Below are 27825 nucleotides of genomic sequence, written 5' to 3' on the forward strand. Positions count from 1 at the left end.
ATTCATTGAAAGACAGCGATATCCATTCCATATCTTGGCTATTATGAGTAATGCTGTAGTGCACCTAGAGGCGCAGCTATCTCTTCAGTATACCGACTTCATATTTTTTGGATGTGTACCCCGATAGTGGGATTTCTGGATCATATGGTAGTTGTTTTTTATTTTTAGGGGAACCTCAATACTGTTTTCCGTAAGGTCATTCCCACCAACAGTATACTGTGTTCCCTTCCCTCCACATTCTTACCAACACTTTTTAACTTTCACCTTTTTGATAATAGCCATCCTAGCAGGTATAAGATGATATCTCATTATGGTTTGGGTTTGCATTTTCCTGTTGATTAGTGATGTTGAGCATTTTTTTCATATATTTGTTGGTCATTTGTATGTCTTCATTTGAGAAATATCTATTCACGTCATTTGCTCATTTTTAAATTGGGTTATTTATTTTCCTATTACCGAGTTTGAGTTTTTTATATATTCTGGATATTAACTTCTTATCAGATAAAAAGTTTGTAAATATTTTCTCTTGTTCTGTAGGTTGTCTCTTCACTCTGTTGATTGCTTTCCTTTCTGTGCAGGAGCTTTTTAGTTTGATGTGATCCCATTTTTAATTTTTCTTTTGTTGCCTGTGTTTTTGGAGTCATATCCAAAACACACTGTCCAGACGAGTGTCATCGAGCTTTCTCCCTGTGTTTTGTTCAAGTAGTTTTACAGTTTCAAGTTTTACATTTAAGTCTTTAATCTAATCTGAGTTAGTTTTTGCATATGGTGTGAGATGAGTCCAGTTTCATTCTGCCACATAGCTATAATCTAGCAACAAACTATCCAAAAAAGAAATCAAGAAAACTATCCCATTTACCATAGCTACTAAAAAGCCAAAATGCTTAGGAATAAATTTAACCAAAGAAATGAAAGGTCTGTACACTGAAAACTATAAGACATTCATGAAAGGAATTGAAGAACAATTAGATGGAAAAATATCCTATGTTCAAGGGTTGGAAAAATTAATATTGTTAAAATGTCCACATACCCAAAACTGTCTACAGAGTCAGTGCAATCTCTTTCAAAATCCAAATAACATTTTTCACAGAAATAGAAAAAATAACGTTAAAATTTGTATGGAAGTACAAGAGACCCTGAATAACCAAAGCAATCTTGAGCAAAAGGCACAAAGATTGCAGCATCACACCACCTGGTTTCAAAATTTACTACACATCTATGCTATGGTTTGAATGTGTCCTCCCCAATATTTATGTTGAAACTTAATCCCCAATGCCATTATGTTAAGAGTTGGGGTCATTTAGGAAGCTCTGCCTTCAAGTGTAGGATGAGTGCCTTATACAAGAATTAGAGGGAACTAGCTAGGCCCATTTTGCCTTTTTGTATTCCACTATGTGAGGACCTGGCACCCAAGGCACTATCTTGGAAGCAAAGAGAGCCAGCCTTCATTAGAAATTGAATTTATCAGAGTCTTGATCTTGGACTTTCCAGCCTCCAGAACTGTGAGAAATAAATTTCCGTTCTTTATAAAATTATCTGGTCTAAGATATTTTGTTACAGCAGTGGGAATGGGCTAAGACACTATACTAATCAATACATCATAGTACTAGCATAAAAACGGACACATAGACCAATGGAGCAGTGTAAAGAGTCCAGAACTAAATCTATGCATTTATAGTATATTGACTTTTGTCATAGATGCCAAAAACACACAATGGGGAAAGGACAGTCTTTTCATTAAATGGTTTTGAAAAACCACAATTTTTTTTTTTTTTTTTGGTCTAAGAAGTCTTTATTGCTTTCTCACTTTTTTTCTCAACTTAAAATCTTTCAGGGTACAGTATTCTGTCCTGGTGGGTATTTTTTTCTTTTAACACTTTAAATATTTCACTCTGCTCTCTTCATTGTATGGTTTTTGAGGAGAAGTCTGACATAATTCTTACCCTTGTTCCTGCTGTAGGTAAAGTGCTTTTTCCCTTCTAGCTTCTTTCAAAAATTTATCTGTCTTTGATTTCTGCAATTTGAATATTGTATTGCTAGACATAGTTTTTTTGGTATTTATCCTTCTTGATCTTCTCTGAGCTTCCTGGATATGTGGTTTGGTATCTGTCATTAATTTTGGAAAATCCTCAGCCATTATTACTTTAAACATTTTCTCTGTTCCTTTTTGTCTTCTTCTGCTATTCCTATTAAACAAATGTGACACCCCTTTAAAATTATCCCATAGTTCTTAGATATTCTGTTCTGTCTTTTTCATTTTTTTCCCTTTGCATTTATTGTTTTGGAGGTTTCTATTGACCTTTCTTTAAATTCCCAGATTCTTTCCTCAGTTGTGTCCAATCTGTTGATGAGCCCATAAAAAGGACTCTTCATTTTTGCTATAGTGCTTTTGATTTCTGGCATTTGTCTTTGATTCTTTCTTAGAGTTTCCATTGCTCTGCTTACATTATCATCTTTTCTTGCAATGTATCTTTTTTTTTTTTTTTTGAGGCGGAGTCTCGCTCTGTCACCCTGACTGGAGTGCAGTGGCTGGATCTCAGCTCACTGCAAGCTCCGCCTCCCAGGTTTACGCCATTCTTCTGCCTCAGCCTCCCGAGTAGCTGGGACTACAGGCGCCTGCCACCTCGCCCGGCTAGTTTTTGTATTTTTAGTAGAGACGGGGTTTCACCGTGTTAGCCAGGATGGTCTCGATCTCCTGACCTTGTGATCCGCCCATCTCGGCCTCCCAAAGTGCTGGGATTACAGGCTTGAGCCACCGCGCCCGGCCGCAATGTATCTTTTTTTATCATCTTTTCTTGCATCTTGTTGCTTGTTTTTTTTCCATTAGAGCATGTTAACTATAGTTGTTTTAAATTCCTGGTCTGATTATTAGAAAATCTCTGCCCTATCTGAGTCTGGTTCTGAAGCTTGCTCTATCTCTTCAAAATGTGCTTTTGTCTTTTAGTATACTTTTTTTTTTTGAGATGGTGTCTTACTCTGTTGCCCAGGCTGGAGTGCAATGGTGTGATCTCGGTTCACTGCAGCATCCACCTCCCGAGTTGAAGCAATTATCCTGCCTCAGCCTCCCAAGTAGCTGGGATTACAGGTGCCCGCCACTATGCCCAGCTAATTTTTGTATTTTTAGTCGAGATGGGGTTTCACCATATTGGCCAGGCTAGTCTTGAACTCCTGACTTTGTGATCCAGCCACCTCGGCCTCCCAAAGTGCTAGGACTACAGGCTTGAGCCACCGGCCTTACCATTATTTTGTGAAAGCTGGATGTGATATACTGGATAGAAGGAACTGAGGGTAGTAGGCCTTTAGGGTGAAGTTTCATGTTTATCTGACTACGAGGTAGACTGCATTTACTGTATCTGTGGCTAGAGACTTCTTAAATATGGTTTGAGATGTGTAGTTATTTTGGTTGTAATCTTTTGTTATTATACAGGAGCTCTTCTGATCTTGTGGTGAGATATGGGGAGGGGTAGTGCATTCTATAGACCCGTAATTAGGTCTCCGACTTTCATGAGCCTGTGCCCTTGGGCTGTGACTTCTGTCTCACCCTTCCCCATTTGATGAGACAACAAAGCTAGAAAGGGCCAGGATTGGTTATTTCCCTTCCCCAACATAGAAGGCTGGAGTGGGCTGGAGTTGGGTATTTTCTTTCTCCCAGTTTGATTAGGCGCTAGTAAATGACAGATTGATTAGGCTCTAGTAAAATACTTTCCATGAGGGCAGGCCTTGTTAAACATAACACAGTCATCTGGGTATATTTAAAAATGGCTACTTTCCTCTTCCCCCTGCTGAAATCACGAGGGGACTTTTCTCTGATCTTCACTGTGACAACCTGGTAGGACTTCTAGAGGTAAAACATATGAAAGTGTGTCCCCTCCTTCCGAAAGTGGACCTCTCTGGAGTTTTAAACTCTTAAACTTACTGAACCTCCAGCAATCTGTTAATTACAGTAACATATTTCATACATATAATACATATTATACCTATATATCTCTATATAAAATATATGTACCCATTAATAGTTACTGTAAGGATATACCTGTATGTGTGTATATATATGTGTGTGTGTGTGTATATATATACACACATAAACCTAGATGGTGTAGCCTACTACACACTTAGGCTATATAATATAGTCTATTGCTCCTAAGCTACAAATCTGTGTATCATATTACTGTATTGAATACTGCAGGCAATTGTGGCACAGTGTTAAGTATTTGTGTATCTAAACATATCTCAACATAGAAAAAGTATAGTCAACATATGGCATTATAATCTTAGGGGACCACTGCTGTATATGTGGTTCCAGTTGTTGACTGAAATGTCAATATGTGGCATTATGACTGTATAATTTTACCTTTTCCTCTCTTTTGCCTTTTCAGGTTCTTTAGAATAATTGAGAATTTGCTTCCAGATTATTAGTAATTTTTTTCTTAAGAAAATACCTCATCCATCTATAAAATCCTTTTTATGTGTTACATTATACCTCAAAGCCATATTATCAAGAGTTATCTAGATTTAGTATAAAATAACTTTTATTAGTTTTATTTATCATAGCTGTTTCTTAGTAAGTCATTCACTTGAGCTTTATATTCTGATTTTTAAGAAACAGAATGCTTAGAATCAGAACAGGAGTGGTAATGAGTACTTCCATGTCTTGTTATAAACACTTTTGGTAATTATTGACAAATTGCTTTCCAAAAAATTTGTGCTGATTTAACTGCCATCTGAATTTTATGGGTGTTTCAATTTTTCCATTCCCTCTTTTTTCATATTGAATATTTTCATTCTTTCTGTTATCTGGCATGTTGTATTTGAAACCTAGTTTGTCATTTATGTTTTAATTGCATTATTTAATTATTGAGTTTAAATTTTATAACGTAATTATGCAACTTTTTAATTTCATGTATTGCCAGTTTGTGTCATTTGTCTATTTTTCTATTGGAGTATCTATATACTTTATTGCTTTGTAAGATTGCTTTATATATTAAGGATATTAGATCATCTTATTTTATCTGGTTGATATGTTTTTAGATTTATTTATGTTGCTTTCTGTTTGGCACCAGATCAATGCTTGTTGGCATTTTGTTAGGGAAATCATTAGGAGCATGGACTTTGTATTGAATCTCCAGCACAGGCCAGGTATGGTGGCTCATGCCTGTAATTCCAGCACTTTGGGAGGCTGAGGCAGGCAGATCATTTGAGGCCAACGAAACACTGTCTCTACAAAAAAATACAAAAATTAGCTGAGTGTGGTGGTGTGCACCTGCAGTCACAGCTACTTGGGGCACTGAGGTGGGAGGATTGCTAGAGCCTAGAAGGTTGAGGCTGCAGTGAGCTGAGATCGCACCACTACCCTCCAGCCTGGATGACAGAGCGAGACTCTATCTCAAAAAAGAAACCCCGGCTCAGCCACTTGCTCATTGTGTAATCTTGGGAAATTGCTTAATAACTTTTAGCTCTTGTTAAAACTGATATAAAACAATAGTGTCAACTTCATGGGGTTGTTGAGAGAAATTGCTTAAAAGGTTTAGCGTAGTATCTGTCATAATTTAGTAAACAATCATTTCTTGCTGTTACTGTTTATATTTTTTTTAAACAGTGACCAAAGCAGAAATAAAGGGAATGATGTGAAATTAATGAATATATAAGTTATATTTGTTGCCCTCTCTGGCCTTTTCACATGTACCTTTCCCTCTGTGAACCTCCCCCACCCCCACCCCTTTTATGGGTAGCATATTTAATATATAATCTTCTTCTCTTTTTGTTTAATGTCTCGGGAATGTGTTGAATACTCGTTGCGTTGGTTTTCATTTAAGTATACTTTTCAAATATGTAAATAAAGCTCAGTAAATAGAGGACTGTTTTCAGATGCAGTGTATAATTTTACTAAGTTGCTTTTTCCTACTTACATAACAGTGGCAATTATTGAAGTAGGAGATACATCAAGTGAATAAATGGGTGTTTCAAGCTCTGAATATGCCATGAAGATCTTACTTCTTTTTTTGATTAGTGACATTTTTCTCTTCCAAAAGTTAAGAGGAATGGGAATGTGAGCCTTCCATGGGGAAGTCTTACTTGTGTTATTACTTTTTATATGTTTTACATATCTGTCTATTCTGTGGTTGAATAAAATATGTCCTTCCTATGACCACCAGTGCAACTTTGGTACATATGCTACCCATTATACTCAGATCTCCTTTCTAAAACCTCACATGTAGAAATGAATGTAAAATTTGTACTCTTTTACCTTTGAAAAACTTGCAATAATCACCATATCTTTATGATCATTAGATTAGCAAATGGTTAAATCCTCATGAAATTCTTTTATAAGCTGTTTGTAGTGTTCAGGCATTCAATCATTCATGCCTCATAGAAGGCAAAAAAAATTGGTCATTGATGAAATAGAAGTAAGATAGAGTCACTGTTGTATTGCTACTCAGTCTATTAATGCAGAAGTAAGCTAGATTTATAATATATATACAGTATATTTATATTTAATATGTACTAAAATATAATATACATAATATGACTATAAATTTATATTACATACTTATGTTTTACATATAAATTTATTTAATATATAGATTTATATGTATATAAAAACATAGGATGTGATCTTTCATTATTTGTTTTTACAGGAACAGAATGCTTGTGTTTGAAAAGGGAGCATAAAAGATCATGTAGTCCAACACTCTCATTTTACAAATAATAACTTAGAAAGGCAGCACATGGCTTACTCAGAGTCTCATGTGGGAGAACCTGTTGAAGAATCCAGGGCTGTGTTCACGAGACCACACTTCCTATGACTATAGTCATGTTTTCACTCAATTTCAAGCCCTTTTTATTTTAACTTTATTTTTAATTTCACAGTTATTTCTTTACATGGTTAAGCCAGTTCAAGATTTTCCTATTTAATAACTTGGCAGATTTCCTTTAAACAAGAGCCATCTTATTAGACACTGAAGCTACTAAAAAAAATTAAGGTTGCTTTCACTGAAAATGTGCAAAAACAACCACACTAGTACTTGCAGTGTTACCTATATTCCCATCGTATGGCCCTAGTAGAAGAATAAGTAGTCACTTTATTTCTCCTTCACCTGTCCCCTTCAGGAAGTGTCATGCCACATACCTGTTGCAGACTTTCAAATTGTGTGCTGTATTCAAAGGAACTCAAGACCATCATAATTAACTTGGGCTCAATTGTTAAGATTGAAAATGATGTTTTCAATCTCATTATTAAGCAACTTTCTTATTAAACAACATATTAAAAATACAGCTAGCTCTGTGTAATTACATGGATCATTGTACCCCCTGGATAATACTATTAGGTTGGTGCAAAAGTAGTTGTGGTTTTTGCCATTGAAAGAATGGCAAAAATGTGATTACTTTTGCACCAACGTAGTAATTTTCTTTCCCACTCTTTGAGAGGTATATGTTTTGGCAATCTCTATGGTAAGTTGTTCTATTAGTCCATTCTCATACTGCTATAAAGAAGTATCCAAAACTGGGTAATTTATAAAGGAAAGAGGTTTGACTCACAGTTTATCATGGCTGGGGAGGCCTCAGGAACCTTCAATCATAGAGGAAGGTAAAGGGGAAGCAAGGCACTTTCTTCACAAGGTGGCAGGAAGGAGAAGTGTTGAGTGAGGGGGGAGGAGTCCCTTATAAAACCATCAGATCTCTGAGAACTCACTTGCTATCATGAGAACAGCATGGGGGAAACTGCCCCCATGATTCAGTTACCTCCATCTCATCCCTCCCTTGACACATGGGGATTATGGTGATTACAATTCAGGATGAAATTTGGATGCAGACACAGAGCCAAACCATATCAGTTGTTCTTAAGAGATCCTACACTCACCTCTTGGTAATTAGTGCTTGCCCTAAGTCAACAGTGTCTCTTCAAATTACTAAAAGGTCAGAATGTACATAAGGTATTAAGATGAAACCATCTCCTGACTGAGATAAAAGGCAGGCTTAAGCTATCAGTGTTTAGTGGCATATATCTCTTATGTGGAAAGGCTAAGATATTTACTTCTATCATCTTTATGCTAACTCCATGAATATCTAGCAGATAGTAGGTGCTTTATCACAAATACTCTTGAGGTCAGCATCCTTCTTTGCTTGGTTGCCTGACCTCCTATGATAAAAGCGAATGCCTGATTAGTTGTTTCCTGACAGCCCTCAGTAAAGGAGGGTATAACTTGGGATAACTTTTTAGTACTGTTCTTTGGCTCTGAGATGTTCTTGTTCCTGTTTTAGCTTATTCTCTTCTTTTGCTCCATGAACTCTAGTCTTTCTTCATAGATTAATTTCATCTCTCATTTAGTAATCCTAAATATTTTTTCAGTGCTTTACTATGTGACAATCACTGTTATTCATGCTTAATGTACATTAGTAAACAAAACAGACAAAAACCTCTGCCCTTGTGGATCTTAAATTCTAGTTGGGTGCAGGAGGCAGACAGACAATTAAATAAATGCATACTAAATGTCTACATTTTATAATATATTAGGAGGTAACTGCTATTAAAAAAAAATAACCCAGCAGAGTAAGGGGGATTGGAAATGCTAGGGAAGACAGGGGTGCAGTCACAGTTTCAATAGGTCAGAGTAGGTCTTAGGGAGAAGAAGACATCTAAGTAAACATATGCAGAAGAAAGGGAAGCTGACAATGCAGATATCCTAGGGGAAAATGGTACAAAGGCCTTATGATAAATGTATACCTGGTTTTTAAGAAGAACAGAGAAGCAGGCCAGTATTGCTGTAGTTGAGTGAGGTGGAGAAGGGTAGCAGGAGGTCAGAAAGGAAATGAAGGTTAGGTCCTGTAGGGCATTTTAGGCCACTGTGAACACATTGGATTTTACTCTGAGTAAAACAGGAAACCACCAGATGGTTTTGAATAGAGGAGTGACATGGTATGACTTCTATATTTAAAAGCTCATTTTGGCTGTTATATACAGAATAGGCTGTAGAGAGCCACAGGTGAAAGCAGAGAGAATAATTAGAAGGCTGTTACAGTAATACGGCCTGGGGGAAATGGTGGCTCCCATCAGATGGTAGCAGCTATAGGAATGAGGTATGGTAGATTTCCAGATACACAGTCATGCATCTCATAATCACATTTCAGTCAATGACTGGACCACATATAACAATGGTGGTCCCATAAGATTATAATACCATATTTTTGCTTTACTTTTTCTATGTTTAGATATGTTTAGATACACAAATACTTAGGATTGTGCTACAATCACCTACCATATTCAGTATAGCAACATGCCGTGCAGGTTTGTAGCCTAGGAGCAATGGGTGATAGCATGTAGTCGAGGTGTGTAGCAGGTATACCATCTATGTTTATGTAAATTTACTGTGTGACGTTTATATGACAACAAAATAGGCTAACAGCACATTTCTCAGAACACATCCCCATCACTAAGCAACACGTGACTGTAATTTAAACATGGAGCCAATAGTATTTCCCAATAGGAAATGAGTTGTGTGAGAAAGGAGTCGAGGAAAACCTCAAGGTTTCTGGCCTCAGCAACCAGGAAGATGAAGTTGCAGCAATTAAAATGAGGAAGATTTCAGGTAGAATAAGTTCAGGTGGGGCCTGGGGGAGTGGTGAGGGAAATCAGTAATTCAGTTTTGAACATGTTAATTTAGAGATACCTATGAGTCATCCCCATGGAAATGCTATGTAAGTGTTGGAGTTTAGAAGAGAAAACTAGAGAGAAAAATTTGAGAGTGGTAAGATGTACAGGTGATATATAAAGCCCTGAGAGGGACTAAGATAACCACTGGGGAATGGCTTTCGTTAGAGAGCAGGATCAGAGTCAGCCTAGGGGCACTGCAATATTTAGAAGTTGGGGAAAGAGGAGGAACCAGCAAAGAATACAGGGAGGGAGTAGCTGTGAGATAGGAGGAAATTCAAGAAGACCACAGTATCTTCCAAGCAAAAGTGGTAAGCTCATACTCTTTAGGATGCTTTATAATTTGACCAAACCCCTCTGCTTCCAAGTGAGGTCATTGCAATTTTACTGAATTTCCTGGTTTCTCAAGAGAGGAATTTCTTTCCATGAGCTATGAGAAAACTGATCTACAGTCTCTCCAGCCTGTTCTGACAGCAGCCTCAGATGGCTGTCTGGAGTTTTGAGAGATGTTTGATAGGAGGCCATGGACTTTTGAAGTTTGTAGCTAGCAACCTACAGGAAGGACAGATTCATATATCCCATAGATAGCACCTGGGTCAGGGTCCTGATCAACACTATTTCAGACTGTGTAGGTCCTGAGGCACAAGATTGAAATTTCTGCTGGTCTTACAAGAGAATTTAGGGAAACTGGAATATGCATTTGTTGAACTGATAAAATATAAGGTTGTATACTCAATATGCTTCTACTGTTGTGTCAAGGGTGTGATTCTCTTCTGTTTTCTGGTCCAAAAATTAGACCACAAGAAAGGTAGACTGAATAGTCCCTGGAAGAGTTTACCAACCCCATCCTAGATCAGCTACCCTGCATGACATTAAAAGACTGATGGATTTAACCCTCACTTCTGCCCCTGGCAGGCTTATAGTGCCAAGTTGTGGTTTGCAAACTCTAACACCTAAGGATTGTGTCCCTGGCCACCAGTTCAAAGTCCAGAGAGCAATGCCAAGTCAAAATCTGACACTATTTGTGTGTGTGCTTGGGGAAGATGGACAAAGTTCACTATATATACAAAGTGGGTCAACAGTTACAGAGGATAAGGCATGAAGCAGCCCAGAGGCATCTTACAAATGGTTTGCTTGTTGTCTTAGTCAACTTGGATACATCTTAAAGGAAGCCAGTCCTTTGGTACAACTTTGCCTTTGTTTTTTCCCGTTTCTAAATCAACACCTGGGAAAATGTTCCCCATTAATTGCTAGCTCCATATCATTCTTGCCTGTGTACATACATCTCTTCTCCACCACTCAGAACACAGGAAGACTTACCCTGATTGTGATTCTATCTCCTCGTTCTAAACAGAGTCCTGGAATTTGAAAAACACCTGTCCATTAGGTATTGCAGGACTCTTTGTGACCCCATGTAACAATGTATAGATGTGTTGCTTAATGATGGGAATACATTTGAAGAAGTCTGTCATTAGGTGATTTTGTCATTGTGTGAACATCAGAGAGCGTATACAAACCTAGGTGGGATAACCTACTACACACCTAGGCTCTGTGGCATAGCCTGTTGCTTTTAGGCTACAAACCTGCACATGTTACTGTACTGAACACTGTAGGCAGTTGTAACTGGTAAGTATTTATGTATCTGAACATATCTAAACATAGAAAAGGTAATGCATTGCATTAAGATGTTACAATGGCTAAGATGTCACTAGGTGATAGGAATTTTTCAGCTCCATTATAATATTACAGTACCACCATCATATATGCAGTCCATAGTTGACCTGATTGTTGTTACTTGGCATGTAACCATATTATCCTTTGTGACACTTGTGATAGGAACACGTACTGGTGGGGAAACCTGAAGGCCTACAGTTGCCCCCTTCCATTGCCAACTCTATAGTGTGTAGCCTTGGATTCTCTTTCTATTTTGGCCCTGCTTGGGTTTCAGTACATCTTGGTTTATATTGATAAAGTCACAGGTATGATCCATTTTATCCCCTGCTCAGACAACACAAGCACTACAGACACAATGCACCTCTTTCTTTAATAAAATGAAAAGTACTGTATCCTTTTTAATAGATTCTAGTTTACTTTCTGATTCTAGAAGACCCTCTTTACTACTTTCCAAATCAAGACACATTTGTTCAACTATAAGATCATGGTTTATTCATTTTTATTATGAATTGTAATCAGTATTTTACCTCTGCCTCAGATATTTGTCCTATAATATTTAGTCTAATTGGTGTTTGCCCCTCATTAAGGGAATTAATGACATTAGCAGGCAGGAAAATTAGGAATAGTCCTTGAGGACTCTATCTCTAACCTTTACTGTGCTAATAAGAAGATAATAGATTAAAATAGATTATTTTCTTTTGTCAATTTCCTTTTTTAACTGACAAGTAAAAATCGTATATAATTATGGTGTACAACATGGTGTTTTGATATAGATATATGTTGTGGAATGGCTAAATCAAGCTATTTTTAACATATGCATTACCTCACATACTTATTTTTGGTGAAAATACTTAAAATCTACTCTCTTAGCAATTCTCAAACATACAATAGGTTGTTATTTACTGTAGTCACCATGATGTATAATAGGTCTCTTGAACTTATTTCTCCTAACCAAAATTTTATGTCTTTGACCAACATCTCCCCAAACTCCTTTCCCTTACCCTTGGTAACCACCATTCTACTCTGTTTTTGTAAGTTCAACTTTATTAGATTCCATATATAAGTTAGATCATGTGGTATTTGTCTTTCTGTGCCTGGCTTGTTTTAATTAACATAACATCCTTCAGGTTCTTCCAAGTTGTTCAAATGACAGGATTTTCTTCTTTATAAAGGATGAATAGCATTTCCTTGTGTGATTATATACCACATTCTCTATCCATTCATCTACTGATGGACATTTAGGTTGATTCCCACATCTTAGTTACTGTGAATAATGCTGCAGTAAACATGGGAATGCAGATATCTCAACAAACTGATTTCATTTCCTTTGGATATATACTCAGTAGTGGGTTACTGGATCATAGGGTAGATCTGTTTTCAATTTTTTATCATAATGGCTGTACTAATTTACAGTCTCACTAACATGTACAAGGGTTTCCTTTTCTCCATATCTTCACTGCATCTGGGATGGAGTTTTGTTCTTGTTGTTCAGGCTGGAGTGCAATGGCACGATCCTGGCTCACTGCAACCTTCACCTCCCAGGTTCAAGTGATTATCCTCCCTCAGCCTCCATTACAGGCACAAGTCACCACACCCAACTAATTTTTGTATTTTTCGTAGAGACAGGGTTTCAGGAAGTTATCTATCAAGTCCTTTGCCTGGGTTATTTGTTTTCTTATTATTGACTTGTTGGAGTTCCTTATGTTATATTTGATATATTACACTCTTATCAGATGTGAGGTTTGCAAAGATTTTCTTCTATCCTGTAGGTTGTCTCTTTACTCTGTTGTTTCCTTTGCTGTGCAGAAACTTTTTAGTTGATATAATGCTACTTGTCTATTTTTGCCTTTGTTGCTTGTGTTTTTGGAGTTATATCCAAAAATATTATTGCCCAGACCAATGTCATGGAGCTTTTCCCTGTTTTGTTCTAGTAGTTTTGCAGTTTCAGATCTTATTTTTACATCTTTAATCCATTTTGAGTTGATTTTTTTTAACCTCTGAACTTTTTATTGGCCTCCTGCTCCCCAAAGAGTACCCTGCTTCTGCTGGCTAAATGTCTCAGAACTTTGGTGTCATTGGTCTCAGACACCACTTTGCCATCCACTCTCTGGCAGGTGGTGCTCTTTTGGATGGTTTGCATGGAGTTACTGCTGTCCAAGGCATCACGAAGATTGAAGTCCTCGATGTCTTCCAGCAGGTGGTGGTAGGTGGTAATCTCAGCCTCCAGCTTGACCTCGATGTTTAGCAGGGCCTCCTACTCCTGGGCCTGGCACTGTCCCTCTGCCCGGGTCTGTGTCAGCTCCTACTCCAGGTGCAGCAGGATCCTGTTGAGTTGCTCCATCTGCAGGGCATACCGGGCCTCCACCTCCCTCCGGCTGTTCTCCAAGCTGGCCTTCAGATTTCTCATGGAGTCCAGGTCAATCTCCAAGGACTGGACTGTATGTTACAGCTCATCTGTTGAGAGTGTCATCTCAACAGCTCCAACCTTGGCCAACTGCATGGTGACCACTGTGGTGCTCTCCTTAATCTGCTGAGACCAGTATTTGTCCAGCCCTTCTCGGTTCTTCCAGCCAGCTCGTCATATTGGGCCAAGATGTCTGCCATGATCTTGCACAAGGTCCTGAGATTTGGGGACATCTACCTCCACAATCAACCCAGAGCTGATCATCTGGGCTTGTAGGCCTTTTACTTCCTCTTCATGGTTCTTCTTCATTAAGAGCAGCTCCTCCTTGAGAGTCTCCATCTCTGTCTTCAGCTGCAGCCGAATGACATTGATGTCATCAATGACCTTGCAGAACCCATAGATGTTGCTCTCCACAGACTGGCACATGGCCAGCTCTGTGTCATACTTGACTCTAAAGTCATCAGCAGCAAGATGGACATTGTCGATCTGCAGAACGATGTGGACACTGTCCACAGTATTTGCGAAGATCTAAGCCCTCAGGTCCTTGATGGTCTTGAAGTAATGGAACCAGTCTCTGACATGGGGTCCTGTCTTTTCTGGGTGCTCCCAGATTTTACTCTCCACCTTCCAGTTTTTAGTCTCTGGGCTCCTCACTCTGTCCAGGTAGGAGGCCAGGTGGTCTTCAGGCTTTGTATGGTCTCCTTCTCATTCTGGATGCCTCCCATTCCTGCCAGACCCCTGGTCATCCCTGTGGCCAGGCCCCTGGACCCCAAGCAGCCTGGGAAACTGGTAGAGTGGGACACAGAGATCTGGGAATCAGAGCCCACAGTAGCTGCATAGACGTTGGTTGTGCTGCTGACCGGCTGGGCGCCATAGCTGGGCACCTGGGTGGAGCCCAGGAATGGCTAGTTGGTGTGCAAGGTGGAGCAAGTGGTGAAGCTCATGTTGTCTGGGGAGGAGAGTGAGAAGAGAGGACTCAGGCTTTGCTGATAACCTTGAGTTTTGTGTGGTGTGAGATGAGGCTCTAATTTTATTCTTCTGAATGTGGATATCTAGTTTTCTCAGCACCATTGAAGAGAATAGCCTTTCCTCATTGTGTGTTCTTGGCATCTTTTTCAAAAATAAATTGAGCATAAACTTGTAGCTTTATTTATGGACTCTCTATTTTATTCCATTGGTCTATGTGTCTGTTTTTATGCCAGTACCATGCTGTTTGGTTTACTATAGCTTTGTAGCAGATTTTTAAAATCTGGTAATGTGATGCCTTCAGCATTTTTTTTTTGCTTATGATTGGTCTGGCTATATGGGAGTCATTTGTGGTTTCATGCAAATTTTAAGATTTTTTTTTTCTATTTCTGTTTAATATGTCACTGGAATTTTAAAAAATCTTTATTATTGTTTTAAATTTTTAATTTTTAAAAAAATCTTTTAGGTTTGGGGGTGCATGTGAAGGTTTGTTATATAGGTAAACTCATATTGCAGAGGCTTGTTTTACAGAGTATTTTGTCACCCAGGTACTAAGCCTAGTGCCCAATAGTGATTTTTTCCAGATCCTTTCCCTCCTCCCGCCCTGCTCCCTCAAGTAGGTCCCAGTGTCTGTTGTTTCTTTCTTTGTGTCCTTGTGTTCTCATAATTTAGCTCCCACTTATAAGTGAGAATGTGCAGTATTTGGTTTTCTGTTCTTGTGTGCTAAGGATAATGGTGTCCAGCTCCATCCATGTTTCTGCATATGACATGATCTTGTTTTTTTATGACTTCATAGTATTTCATGGTATATATGTGCCACATTTTCTTTATCCAGTCTGCCATTGATGGGCATTTAGGTTGATTCAATGTCCTTGCTATTGTGAATAGTGCTGCAGTGAACATTAGCATGCACGTGTCTTTATGGCAGCATGATTTATATTCCTTTGGGTATATACTCAGTAGTGAAACTGCTGGGTGTAATGGTAGTTCCATTTTTAGCTCTTTAAGGCATTGCCACACTGTTTTCCACAATGGTTGAACTCTTTTACACTGTCACCAACAGTGTATAAGCATTCCTTTTTTTCTGCAACCTTGCCAGCACCTGTTATATTTTAACTTTTAAGTAATGGCCTTTCTGACTCATGTGGGGTGGTATCTCATTGTGGTTTTGGTTGGCATTTCTCTAATGATCAGCACTATTGACCTTTTTTTCATGCTTGTTGACCACATGCATGTCTTCTTTTGAAAAGTGTCTGTTCATATCCTTTGCCCACTTTTTAATGTGGTTGTTTGTTTTTTTCTTGTAAATTTGTTTAAGTTTCTTACAGATGCTGGCTATTGGGCCTTTGTCAGATGCATAGTTTGTAGATATTTTCTCCCACTCTGTAGGTTATGTTTACTCTGTTGATAGGTTCTTTTGCTGTGCAGAAGCTCTTTAAGTTTAATTAGATCTCTTTTGTCAGGTTTTGCTTTTGTTGTGATTGAATTTGGCATCTTCATCATGAAATTTTTGACAGTTTCTGTGTCCAGAATGGTATTGCCTAGGTTGTCTTCCAGGTTTTTTATAGTTTTGGGTTTTATGTTTAATTTTATATCCAGCCAAACTAAGCTTCTTCAGTGAAGGAGAAATAATATCTTTTTCAGAGAAGCAAATGCCGAGGTAGTTTTTTACCTCCAGACATGCCTTATAAGAGATCTTGAAAGGAGAACTAAATATGGAGAGGAAAGACCATTACCAGTTGATGCAAAAACACATTTAAGTACACAGACTAGTGACACTACAGGGCAACCACACAAACAAGTTGGCATAATAAGCAGTTAACAACACAATGACAGGATCAAATCCATACATGTCAACACTAACCTTGAATGTAAACCAGCTAAATGCCCCATCTAAAAGGCATAGAATGGCAAGCTGGATAAAGAAACAAGACCCAATGGTATGCTTTCTTCAAGAGACCCATATCACATGCAATGACATGCATAGGCTCAAAATAAAGGGATGGTGAAAAATCTACCAAGCAAATGGAAATCAGAAAAAAGCAGGGGTTGCAATCCTATTTTTAGACAAAACAAACTTTAAACCAACAAAGATCAGAAAAGACAAAGAAGGGCATTACATAATGGCAAAGGGCTTAATTCAATAAGAAGACCTAACTATTCTAAATATATATGTACTCAACCCAGGAGGACCCAGATTCATAAAGCAAGTCTTTAGAGACCTATAAAGAGACTTAGACTCCCACACAATAGTAGGGTAAGACTTCAGCACTTCATTGCCAGTATTAGACAGATAATTAAGGTAGAAAATTAATAAAGATATGTAGGACCTGAAAATGTTTAAATTTTAATTTTTGTGAGTACATAATATATGTATATATTTATGGGGTATATGGGATATTTTGATATAGGCATACAATGTGTAATAATCACATCAGGGTAAATGGGGTATCCATCACCTCATGCATTTATCCTTTGTGTTATAAACAACCCAATTATACTCTTTTAGGTATTTTAAAATGTGTAATTAAATTATTACTGGAATTTTGATGATGCTTACATTAAGTCTGTAGATGGCTATGGGTAGCATGAACATTTTAACAATATTAATTCTTTTAATCCATGAACATAGGATATCTTTCTGTTTGTTTCTTCAATTTTTTAAATAAATTTTTTATAGTTTTCAGGGTACAGATCTTTCACCTCTTTGTTAAATTTATTTCTAAGTATTTTATTTTATTTATGTTATTGTAAGTGGGATAGTTTTCTTGTTTTCTTTTTTTGAGTGGTTCATTATTAGTGTATAGAAATGTGACTGAGTTTTGTATGTTGATTTTTGTATCCACCCACTTTACTGAATTTATTAGTTCTAACAGGTTTTTGGTGGCATCTTTAGGGTTTCCTTTTCTTTTGTTTTTTGAGATGGAGTCTCACTCTTGTTGCCCAGGCTGGAGTACAGTGGTGCAATCTTGGCTCACTGCAACCTCCACCACCTGGGTTCAAGTGATTCTCTTGCCTCAGCCTCCTGAGTAGCTGGGATTACAGGCGTGTGCCACCATGCCTAATTTTTTATTTTTAGTAGAGATGGGGTTTCACCGTGTTGACCAGGCTTGTCTCAAACTCCTGACCTCAGGTGATCCACCTGCCTCGGCCTCCCAAAGTGCTGGGATTACAGGCATGAGCCACCATGCCTGGTGGATTTTCTATATATAGGATTATTTCATCTGCAAACAGGGACAGTTTAACTTCTGCCTTTCCAATTCAGGTGTATTTTATTTTTCATCTTTTTGCCTAATTGCTGTGACTGGGTCTTCTGGTACAATGTTGAATAGAAGTGGTGAGAGTAGGCACCTTTGTCTTGTTTCAGGTCTTAGAGAGAACTTTTCACTTTTGAGTATGATTTTAGCTGTAAGCTTGTCATATATGGCCTTTATTATGTTGAGGCACATTCCTACTATACCTAATTTGTTGAGAGCTTTTATCATGAAAGGATGTTGAATTTTTTTCAATGCCTTTTCTACTTCTATTGAGATGATCTTATGGTTCTTGTCCTTCATTCTGTTAATGTGGTGCATCATATTATTGTTTTAGTTATGTTGAACCATCCTCACACCTTCAAATCTCACTTGGTCATGGTGAATCATTCTTTTAACATGTCGTTGAATTTAGTTTTCTAATATTTTGTTTAGAATTTTTGTATCTATATTCATCAGGGATATTGGCCTATAATTTCTTTTCTTTAATGTCTTGTCTGGCTTTGGTATCGGAGTAATGCTGGCCTCATAAATATGTTTAAAAGTATTCCCACCTCTTCAATTTTTTGGAAGAGTTTGAAAAGGATCGGTGTTAGTACTTCTTTAAAAGTTTGGTAGAATTCAGTAGTGAAGCAATCAGATCCTGGGATTTTATTTGATGGGAGACATTTTATTACTGATTCAATATCCTTCCTTGTTATTGGTCTCTTCACATTTTCTTTTACTTCATGATTTAGTCTTAGTATGCTGTATGTGTCTAGGAATTTATTCATTTATTCTAGGTCATCCAATTTTTTTGGCATATAACTGTTCATAGTAGACTCATGATCATTTGTATTTGTGTGATATTTGTGTAATACCTCCTTTTTCATTTCTGATTTTGTTGTCTTTTTTTTTTCCCCTAATCTACCTAAGGGTTTGTTGATCTTGTTTTATCTTTTTAAAAAACCAACTTGGTTTCATTGAACTTTCCTTTTTTGTCTATTCTCTATTTTTTTCTGCTCTGATTTTTATTATTATTTTTTTCTTGCTAACTTTTTGCCTAGTTTGTTCTTTTTCTAGTTCCTTGAGATGTAATGTTAGGCTGTTTATTTGAGATCTTTCTTCTTGTTTTGTTGGAGGCAGTTATTGCTATAAATTTTCCTCTTAGAACTGATTTTGCTGCATCCTGTGTCAGGATCTTGTATTTCTATTTTTGTTTGTTTTGAGATATTTTTACATTTTCCTTTTAATTTTTTGTTTGACTTTTTGATTGTTTAAGAGCATGCTGTTTAACTTCCTCACGTGTGTGAATTTTCTGAAGTTCCTCCTATTATTGATTTTTGGTTTCATATTATAGTGGTTGGAAAAGATGCCTGATATAATTGCAGTTTTCTTAAATTTGTTATTTTCTTAAATTATCTTAAATTTCTTAAATTTTCTTAAATTTGTTAAGTTATGTTTTGTGGCCTAACATATGATCTGTCCTGGAGAATGTTCCACTGGTGCTTGAAGAGAATATGTATTCTGCTGCTGTTGGATAGAATGTTTTGTACATGTCTGTTAAGTCTGTTTGGTATAAAGTGTAGTTCAAGTCCAGTGTTTCCTTATTGACTTTCTGTCTGGATAATCTGTCCACTATTGAAAGCAGAAATATTGAAACTCTTTGTTATTATTCTATTATACTCTATCTCTCCCTTTATTTGTATCAATATTTGCTTTATATTTATTTATTTATTTATTTATTTATTTAGGTCATCTGGTTTTGGTTTTATACATATATGTATTTATGATAGTTATATGCTCTTGAAGATTGACTACTTTATCATTATATAATGGCCTTCTTTGTCTCATTTTACAGTTTTTGACTTTTAATCCATTTTATCTGATGTAAGTATAGCTACACATAGTCTCTTGGTTTCTATTTGCATGGAATATCTTTTTCCATCCTTTTATTCTCAATTTATGTGTGTCTTTATAGGTGAAATAAAGAGACCTTGTTATCGGTCTCTTCACATTTTCTTTTACCTCATGATTTAGTCTTAGTGTGCTGTATGTGTCTAGGAATTTATTCATTTCTTCTAGGTCATCCAAATTTTTGGCATATAGCTGTTCATTGTAGACTCATGATCATTTGTATTTGTGTGATATTTGTGTAATACCTCCTTTTTCATTTCTGATTTTGTTGTCTTTTTTTTTTCCCTAATCTACAATCCCTTTTGTAGGCAGAATATAGTTGGGTCTTGGGTTTTTATTCATTCAGCCAATCTGCCTTTTGATTGGAGAAGTTAGTTCCTTTACATTCAAGGTAATTATTGATAGTTAAGGACTCATTGCTGGCATTAAAAAATTATTTTCTGGTTGTTTTGTAGATTCATTTTTTCCTTTCTCTTTTATGACTTTCCTTTGTAAGTAGATCATTTTCTCTAGTGGCATTTTTGATTTCTTGCTCTGTACCTTTTGTATATCTACTGTAGTTTTTATGACTGTTATGAGACATATAAAACATAGTCATAATGGGCTATTTTAAGCTCATAACAAGTTAACTTTGATTGTATTACTAAATCCTACACTTTTGCGCCACACTTCTCTCACACTTTATACTTTTGCTGTTACAGTTTACAGCTTTTTTTGTATATCCCTCAGCAAATTATTGTAGCTATTATTTTTAAGTTTTTTTGTTTTAACTTTCATACTAAAAATATAAATGATTTCCATATAAATGATTACAGAATAAAAGTATTCTGAATTTGAGGGTGTATTTACTTTTATCTGTGAGTTTCATACTGTAATTTTTGTTTTTGTTTTTGTTTTTGGAGAAGGAGTCTTGCTCTGTTGCCCAGGCTGAAGTGCAGTGGTGTGATCTTGGCTCACTGCAACCTCCACCTCCCAAGTTCAAGCAATTCTCCTGCCTCAGCCTCCTGAGTAGCTGGGACCACAGGCATGTGCCACCACACCCGGCTAATTTTTTGTATTTTTAGTAGAGAGGGGGTTTCACCATGTTGACCAAGCTGGTCTCGAACTCCTGACCACAAGCAATCTGCCCCCTTCAGCCTCCCAAAGTGTTGGGATTAAAGGTGCAAGCCACTGTGCCCAGCCTGTAATGTTTTTATGTTACTATTTTTTGTCTGTTTTTTAAGTTTAAAGTATTTCCTTTAGCATTTCTTCTAAGATGGTATGGTGATGTTGAACTCACTTAGCTTTTGCTTATCTAGGAACGTGTTTATCTCTTCTTTGCTTCTGAAGGACCGGTTTCCTGGGCATTCTTGGTTGGCAGTCCCCTCCTCCCCCTGCACTTACATCATCCCCACTCCTTCCTGGCCTGTAAGGTTCCTGCTGAGAAGTATACTGCTGGCCTTATTGGAACTCCCTTAAATGTGATTGCTTCTTTCCTCTGGCTGTTTTCAGAATTCTCTCTGTCTTTAATTTTTGACAGTTTGATTATAGTATGTCTTGCTGTGGTCTTACTTGGATTTAATCTGATTGATGATATTTATTACCTTCCTATACCTGGATATTTGTATCTTTCCCTAGATTTGGAAAGTTTTCTGCTATTATTTCTTTAAATAAAGCTTTCTGGCTCTTTGTCTCTTTATTCTCCCCAAAAATCCTGTAACATGAATATTTGCTCTTCTGATGCTATCTGATAAATCCCTTAAGCTTTTATTCCTTTTCATTCTTTTTCTTTTATTCTCTCTGACTGTATTTTTGTAAAATAACTTGTCTTCGAGTTCACAGATTCTTTCTTCTGCTTAATCAGTTCTGTTATTTTTACTTCTCTATTGAGTTTTAAATTTCATTCCTTGTATTTTTCAGCTCCCTAATGTCTTTTTTAAATATAATTTTAATCTTTGTTAAATTTCTTGTTTTACAGTGTTTTCCTAATCTTATGGAATTGTTTCTCTATATTATACTGAACTTTGCTGAGCTTCCCTAAAACAATTGTTTTGAATTCTTTGTCAGGCAGTTTGCATATCTCTGTTTCTTTAGGGTCACCTACTTGGAAATTATTGTGTTCTCTTAGTAGTGGTATGTCTGCCTGGCTTTTTATGTTTCTTGTTGCCTCATTTTAATATTTGCACATTTGGTGGAACAGTCACCTCTTCTAGATTTTACGGGCTAGCTTTGCTGTGGAAAGACCTTCTTTTATCGGGAGCTTCCAGGGAACTTGTTGGGTGGGGTATGTAGCAATTCTAGTACCAGTGAAGGTGCAGCTGTGTATGTCTCTGTAGCTCTGTCAGCTGAGGTCAATGTTGAATAAGACTGCAGTGATACTCAGCAGCTGATGCCATAGTGGCAGTGAGGGTTTCTGGGCTTTCTGTGTCCATAGTGGCAGTGGCAGTGAGGGTTGTCCACAGTGGCAGTGTCCACAGTGGCAGTGAGGGTTTCTGAGTTTTCTATAATGGCAGCTAAGGGCCTCCTGATCTCTTTTTCTTCCGCTGAGGAAGTCGTGGCTGAGGGTATTTCTATTGGCACTGGATTTGGCTTGCAGGCCCACTTGCAGTTTGGTGTGGCACTAGTGTCTGATGAGTGGTGCCCATGGAGCAGCCATGGAGCTGAGACCTGAAGCACAGGCACACAGGGAGGGAATATGGCTCTGGAATCTGGGGTGTAATGGCACTGGTGTCCAGTGTACAGGCCCTCTCACTGCCACATTGATAACAGTATGTAAGACTCAGATTCTTGTAAAGTAGCTGGGAAATCAAAAACTAGAGCACAAATGTGTGCAGTTACAGTGGTTTTGGAGTCAGAGCAGAGCCTCACTCTCTGTGGTGGTTGAGCTAGTGCCTGGAGTGCAGCCATGCACAGCAAGAGCTTAACTCTAGGTCCTGGAGTACAAATTAGGTTGCTAGTAAGCTCCAGTATCTGAAATGCTCCAGTGTCTGAAATGTGGACAAACGCAATGCAGCCACAGAAACCAGGTCTAGAATGTAAGGATTCAAGAAGTGTCCGGAGTTGAGGCACATATTGGATTTGGAGAGTTGGTAGCTCCTTTCCCAAAGCAACTCAACAGTGGCCACTTCTTGGGTTGGAGAGGTGTGTGTAGCTGTGTCTTCCTCTCTGGGTTCTCTGTGAAGAATAATAGTTTGTTATTTCAGTAGCAAAAGATATTGTTGTCATCTGCAGAGCAGGCTGCTGAGGACCATGGTGGTTTTCACCACATGGCTGATACAGACAGCCTCTGCTATTCTTCTTTGTTCTGGGCAATATCCTGGCATCTCAAGTATACTGATCTTACCAGTTATTTATTTTCTGTGTGTATATTTTTTTTGCTCCACTGTATTGTTGCAAAATCTTTAATAGGATCTTGGGGACTCTCTGGGAGTATTTTGTTTGTAGATAACTGCCTGTGTTTATTTTGGGGGTGCTAAAGGGAGAAGGCTGCTATCTCCTACTCTGCCATTGTGGTTACATCCCTATTATTCATTCATTCTTTTAAACACCAATTCAACACCTGCTCTAATGGACTGGGCACTGAATGTATATGGTACAGTGTAAACTCAGGCCCTTCCCTAATTGAGTGAATTTTTAAAATAAGTTTACAAAGAGGAGTACGACATTATTGGCACTAGCAAATCTGATCATGTAACCCCTCTGCCCAGAATTTTTCCAAGGCTTCTAATTGACTGTGGGATGAAATATCACTTGCTTTGTATGCAATCAAAGGCTTTCATGACCTGGACCCTTCTCTGTCTATGTTCAATTTCTCTACTCCCCACCCCCATCTTTAGCAATTGGTATTTTAGAAAACGCCAAACTAATTCCCCAGAATGCATTGTGCTGTTGTTGTTGTTTCTGTGCCCCTACATAGAGGGCGTCCTCCCTTGGAATATACATTTTTTCCCCATAAGATAGACATGAGGTTTCTTTCCATTAGAATTATATGCCCCTTGTAAAACAGCTGTCTTAGTGTATTATGATTACTTACTGGTCTCCATTGCCTTTATAATTTTTTTGAGGGTGGGACTGTATGGTTTCCTGTTGTTTTACCCTTGGCCTCTAGTATAGTTTTTTTTTTTTTTTTTTTTTTTTGAGATGGAGTCTCGCTCTGTCACCCAGGCTGGAGTGCAGTGGCCGGATCTCAGCTCACTGCAAGCTCTGCCTCCTGGGTTCCCGCCATTCTCCTGGCTCAGCCTCCCGAGTAGCTGGGACTACAGGCGCCCACCATGTCGCCCGGCTAGTTTTTTGTATTTTTAGTAGAGACGGGGTTTCACCGTGTTAGCCAGGATGGTCTCGATCTTCTGACCTCGTGATCCGCCCGTCTCGGCCTCCCAAAGTGCTGGGATTACAGGTTTGAGCCACCGCGCCCGGCCCCTCTAGTATAGTTTTAAACACATCCATTAAGTCACTTTAGGGACAGGAGATACATTGGCAAACAGACAGGGCTCTTGCTGTTAATGAGTTACTAATCAAGGAAACAAATAAATGGGATAATATTTGATAGGAACCATACAGGAAATAGAAAGGATCTATTTAATCCTTTGATATCATTGATCCCATGATAGGGAATGAAGGTGGAATCAAGGTGGTGTTTGGAGGGAGACACTCATTTCAATAGGCATTTCAGGGAAAGCCTCATTGAGGAGGTGATGTCTGAGCCAAGGCTGAAAGGATGAGAATACAACCACACAAAGAGTTTGAGGGAGTGTTCAAAGCAGAAGAGAAAGCAAGTATTTGATATGTGTGGGAACCAAAAGAAGACCAGTGTGGTTGAAGCACAAGGGGAAGAGTGGTTTGAGATGTGTTTGGAGAGGTAGGCAGGAGTTGGATCATGCAGGCTTTTGTCTACCTTCAAATATTTCTTACACTGGATGTGTCAAGCCTGAAATAGAATTCTGCATATATTGTCCTTATCCTCCAACATAGCCTTAGGCTTCATTTCTCTCCAGCCATGTTCCCACTGGGCCCACTGCAATAAGGGTAAGAGTGTCATACATTTCTCTCTTCAGTATTATTAGTGGAATTTTACCAGATCTGGAAACATTAAAGGAAGCAACTTGTTTTCAGTGTTTGCTCTTACAAGTAGGCCTTTAACAACAGCTATATCATAATGAATTCAGGATGATATGAATGATGATTGCAGAAGAACTGGATACGCACAGTTCTTACAGACCTCTAAGCAAAGCCCTAGATAGATCTCGTTTCATTTGCTTCTGGTTTTTGTCTCAGTATGATCCAGGAACCTAAAATAATGAAAGAAGAGCTCCATTTCCAGTGACCAGTTCAGTCCCTGCACTAGCAGAAAGTTAGTGTAGAATCCAATGCAAAGATCACATGTAAATTCTAGAAATTTTACTACATTTTTTTCAGAGATGACAATTGAATTGCCTGCTTTCCTTCCTTCCTTCTTTGCTTGTTCCTTCCTTCTTTCCTGAGCACTGAAGGATATAAGTGCTGGTTTGAAGAATCTAAAAGGCTTCAGGGTAACAGCGAAGTGGACGACACATTCTTCTTCCAGCTGCTGCTGTTCACAACACTTTTGACAGTTAAAATACATCACACATTCTCTTGTCCTTTTAATGTAAACATTTACTGTTTTAAGTGGACTATCGAATCAAACCAAAATAGAAGGATGCAGACTGGTATTTCAGAGGTGAAGCTAAGCACTAGACTAAATTAAATAAGAGTAATTTGCAATCTAACACATGGTTATAATACATATTGTACATTATACCCTGTTTGTCCCTGGGAAAGATTAAACAGAGGGCTTTCATTCCTTGCTCTATTTTTACAGCCTGTTACTAGAAAAGAATTTCATATAGAACAGGCAAAATTTTGAATTGGAATTAAGTTAAAAATAAATGGAAAAAGTAGTAAGGTCAGGGTAGGCTCCTTGGTGTTGATTTTCTCCTATGCTTAAGCATTATCTGAAAGTCAAGAAAATGATGGTATCTCTAGTTTTTGTTGTTTGTTAATTTCCTCAGGAAAATCTTGACCTCCTTCTTTCTTATTATGTTGGCATCTGTCTTAAGCCTTTACCTTCAACTCTTACAGCTTCTTTCAAATCGTATTAAATTTGAAGACTAAGAACCTTCAAAATGACCCACATTTGAATCCCGGACCTACTCCTAAGCTGATCTGTTCTATTTTTTGAAAATGGATATGGAATTTTGCTTAGAATCCTAGAAGTTAAAAATGTGACATCCTATAGAATGCCATTTCATACAGGAAAGTCTGGTGCCCTTAAAGTTAGTTTTACCCTGAGAGGAAAACTTACAAATGAATACAAGTTCAAGTTCATTCAGTTTCTTGTTTTGCTTAAAATTTGCCTACAAAACACATAAATTCATCAAACTCCTTTCCTAGTGACAATACTTCATTAGATTAGTGAGTATTCAGGAGATTTTCATCTTATGAGTCATAAAATTCTTTTATTCCCCAAAGAATTTCCAGTGTCTGATTGGAATTTCGTGTCTTTGTAGTTTTAGCTGGACTCCTTGAAACAGTTGCTTCCTAAATGACTGTATTCCTGAGGCCTGCATGTAATACCTGGGGAGCCAGGTCACAGGTTGACTCCTGTTTTTCACGAAAATTGAAAAATTAATCCCTTTCATTGCTTTAGTCTTAGTAATTTTATTCAGAAATTTTCTTAAACTTTTTAACCTCCTCCTCTCATGACAGAGATGTTTTCACTTGCTGCCTATACAATTTTCAGCATTTTTTTTTTTTGCGCCTACTTAGGGCCATTTTTGTCTATTTCTGTGAATACATCCCAGCAATTTAATGTTAGTATGTTGCTTGCCTTTCCCATCAGGTTTTCATCACTCACTTGGTATAAAGGAAAATGGTATAGAATTACAAATATACTGGACCATATAGCTATTGATGAGAAATATCTTCGGATATCCTTTTACTTTTTTCTTCTTATTTTTTTTTTAAAGTTCTTTTTGAAGAAGGTGAAAGTCAGGTTATAGTGGAAAGCCAGAACCATCGTGTGTTCCTATTTGAAAAATCCTAGGAAGTGAACATGATACTTTTTGACATGTGAGTTTAAGAAATTCTTAGTGATTATTATGATACACATTCCGCTTATGTGCAGAGCTTCATCTGCATGTGCATGTCTTTGTGTGTTTTAAAAGATAATGCCTAACTCTTCTGTTTATAAATGGCAGTAGCTGAGTATGCACAGCGGACACTAAAGTCTAAATCTGGATGTGCCCTTTGGCTACAATCAACCAGCATGGACAAACAAAAAATATAAGGCTAGTAGAATATTGACACTAACAAATTGTTCAGAAGTTGGTTACTGGGAAATCTTTCACTAGACTTCAGTATTTTTGGTTTCTTTAAGAACAAATCTAAAATTTTACCCCAAAAGCGAGGTAGTTATATATTATTTGTATTATGGCTCCTTCAACACACAACTTTTTAAAACTTTAAAATCAATAAAAGAAGGGGTTCTGTCTATAAACCACAAAGGAATATACCAAGTTAATGTTTTAGTTGGTTGATTAGTGTATTATTTTGAGAGTAGAAAAACTCAATACAAAATTACTTGCTATTCACATATATGCAGAAAATGTAAGTCCTTGGAATGCAGCACACATTATCATTACATAATCTATATCCATATGCTGTTTATAACAAGCTGAAATGTTAGACCCTTGAGAAAAGAACCAGATTCTGGCACAGGACTCTTTTGTGGTAAGGAAAGATGAATGGATTCCAAAATTTTAAAAGGGGAGAAAAGTTTGATGGTTCCACAACAAAATAAGAGAGTTGAAATGGGGGTTTAGAGATAAATATGTTAACACAAGCTGACAATTAAAGCAATTAATTTCCTTCTTTATCTATATCCCCTCCTAGCTCTTCTAATCCTAAGGTAAATGGATTTACTCACCTTTTTAGCAGATGAAGATAGGAACAAAGATATCCGGCATTGCAGCCTGTCTCCCCAGCCC

The 27825-nt window shown here is 37.6% G+C and overlaps 1 protein-coding gene and 1 pseudogene across 4 annotated transcripts in view; one reads left to right on the forward strand and one right to left on the reverse strand.

Annotated features, from left to right (window-relative positions):
* MSRB3 (methionine sulfoxide reductase B3) overlaps positions 1-27825 on the forward strand; it is a 190136-nt gene that overhangs the window by 123483 nt on the left and 38828 nt on the right. The window lies entirely within an intron of this gene.
* On the reverse strand, positions 13311-14668 carry LOC105502725 (annotated as a pseudogene).

Source organism: Colobus angolensis, unplaced genomic scaffold, assembly GCF_000951035.1.
Source record: "Colobus angolensis palliatus isolate OR3802 unplaced genomic scaffold, Cang.pa_1.0 Scaffold80, whole genome shotgun sequence".
In the NCBI taxonomy this organism is placed as follows: Eukaryota; Metazoa; Chordata; class Mammalia; order Primates; family Cercopithecidae; genus Colobus; species Colobus angolensis.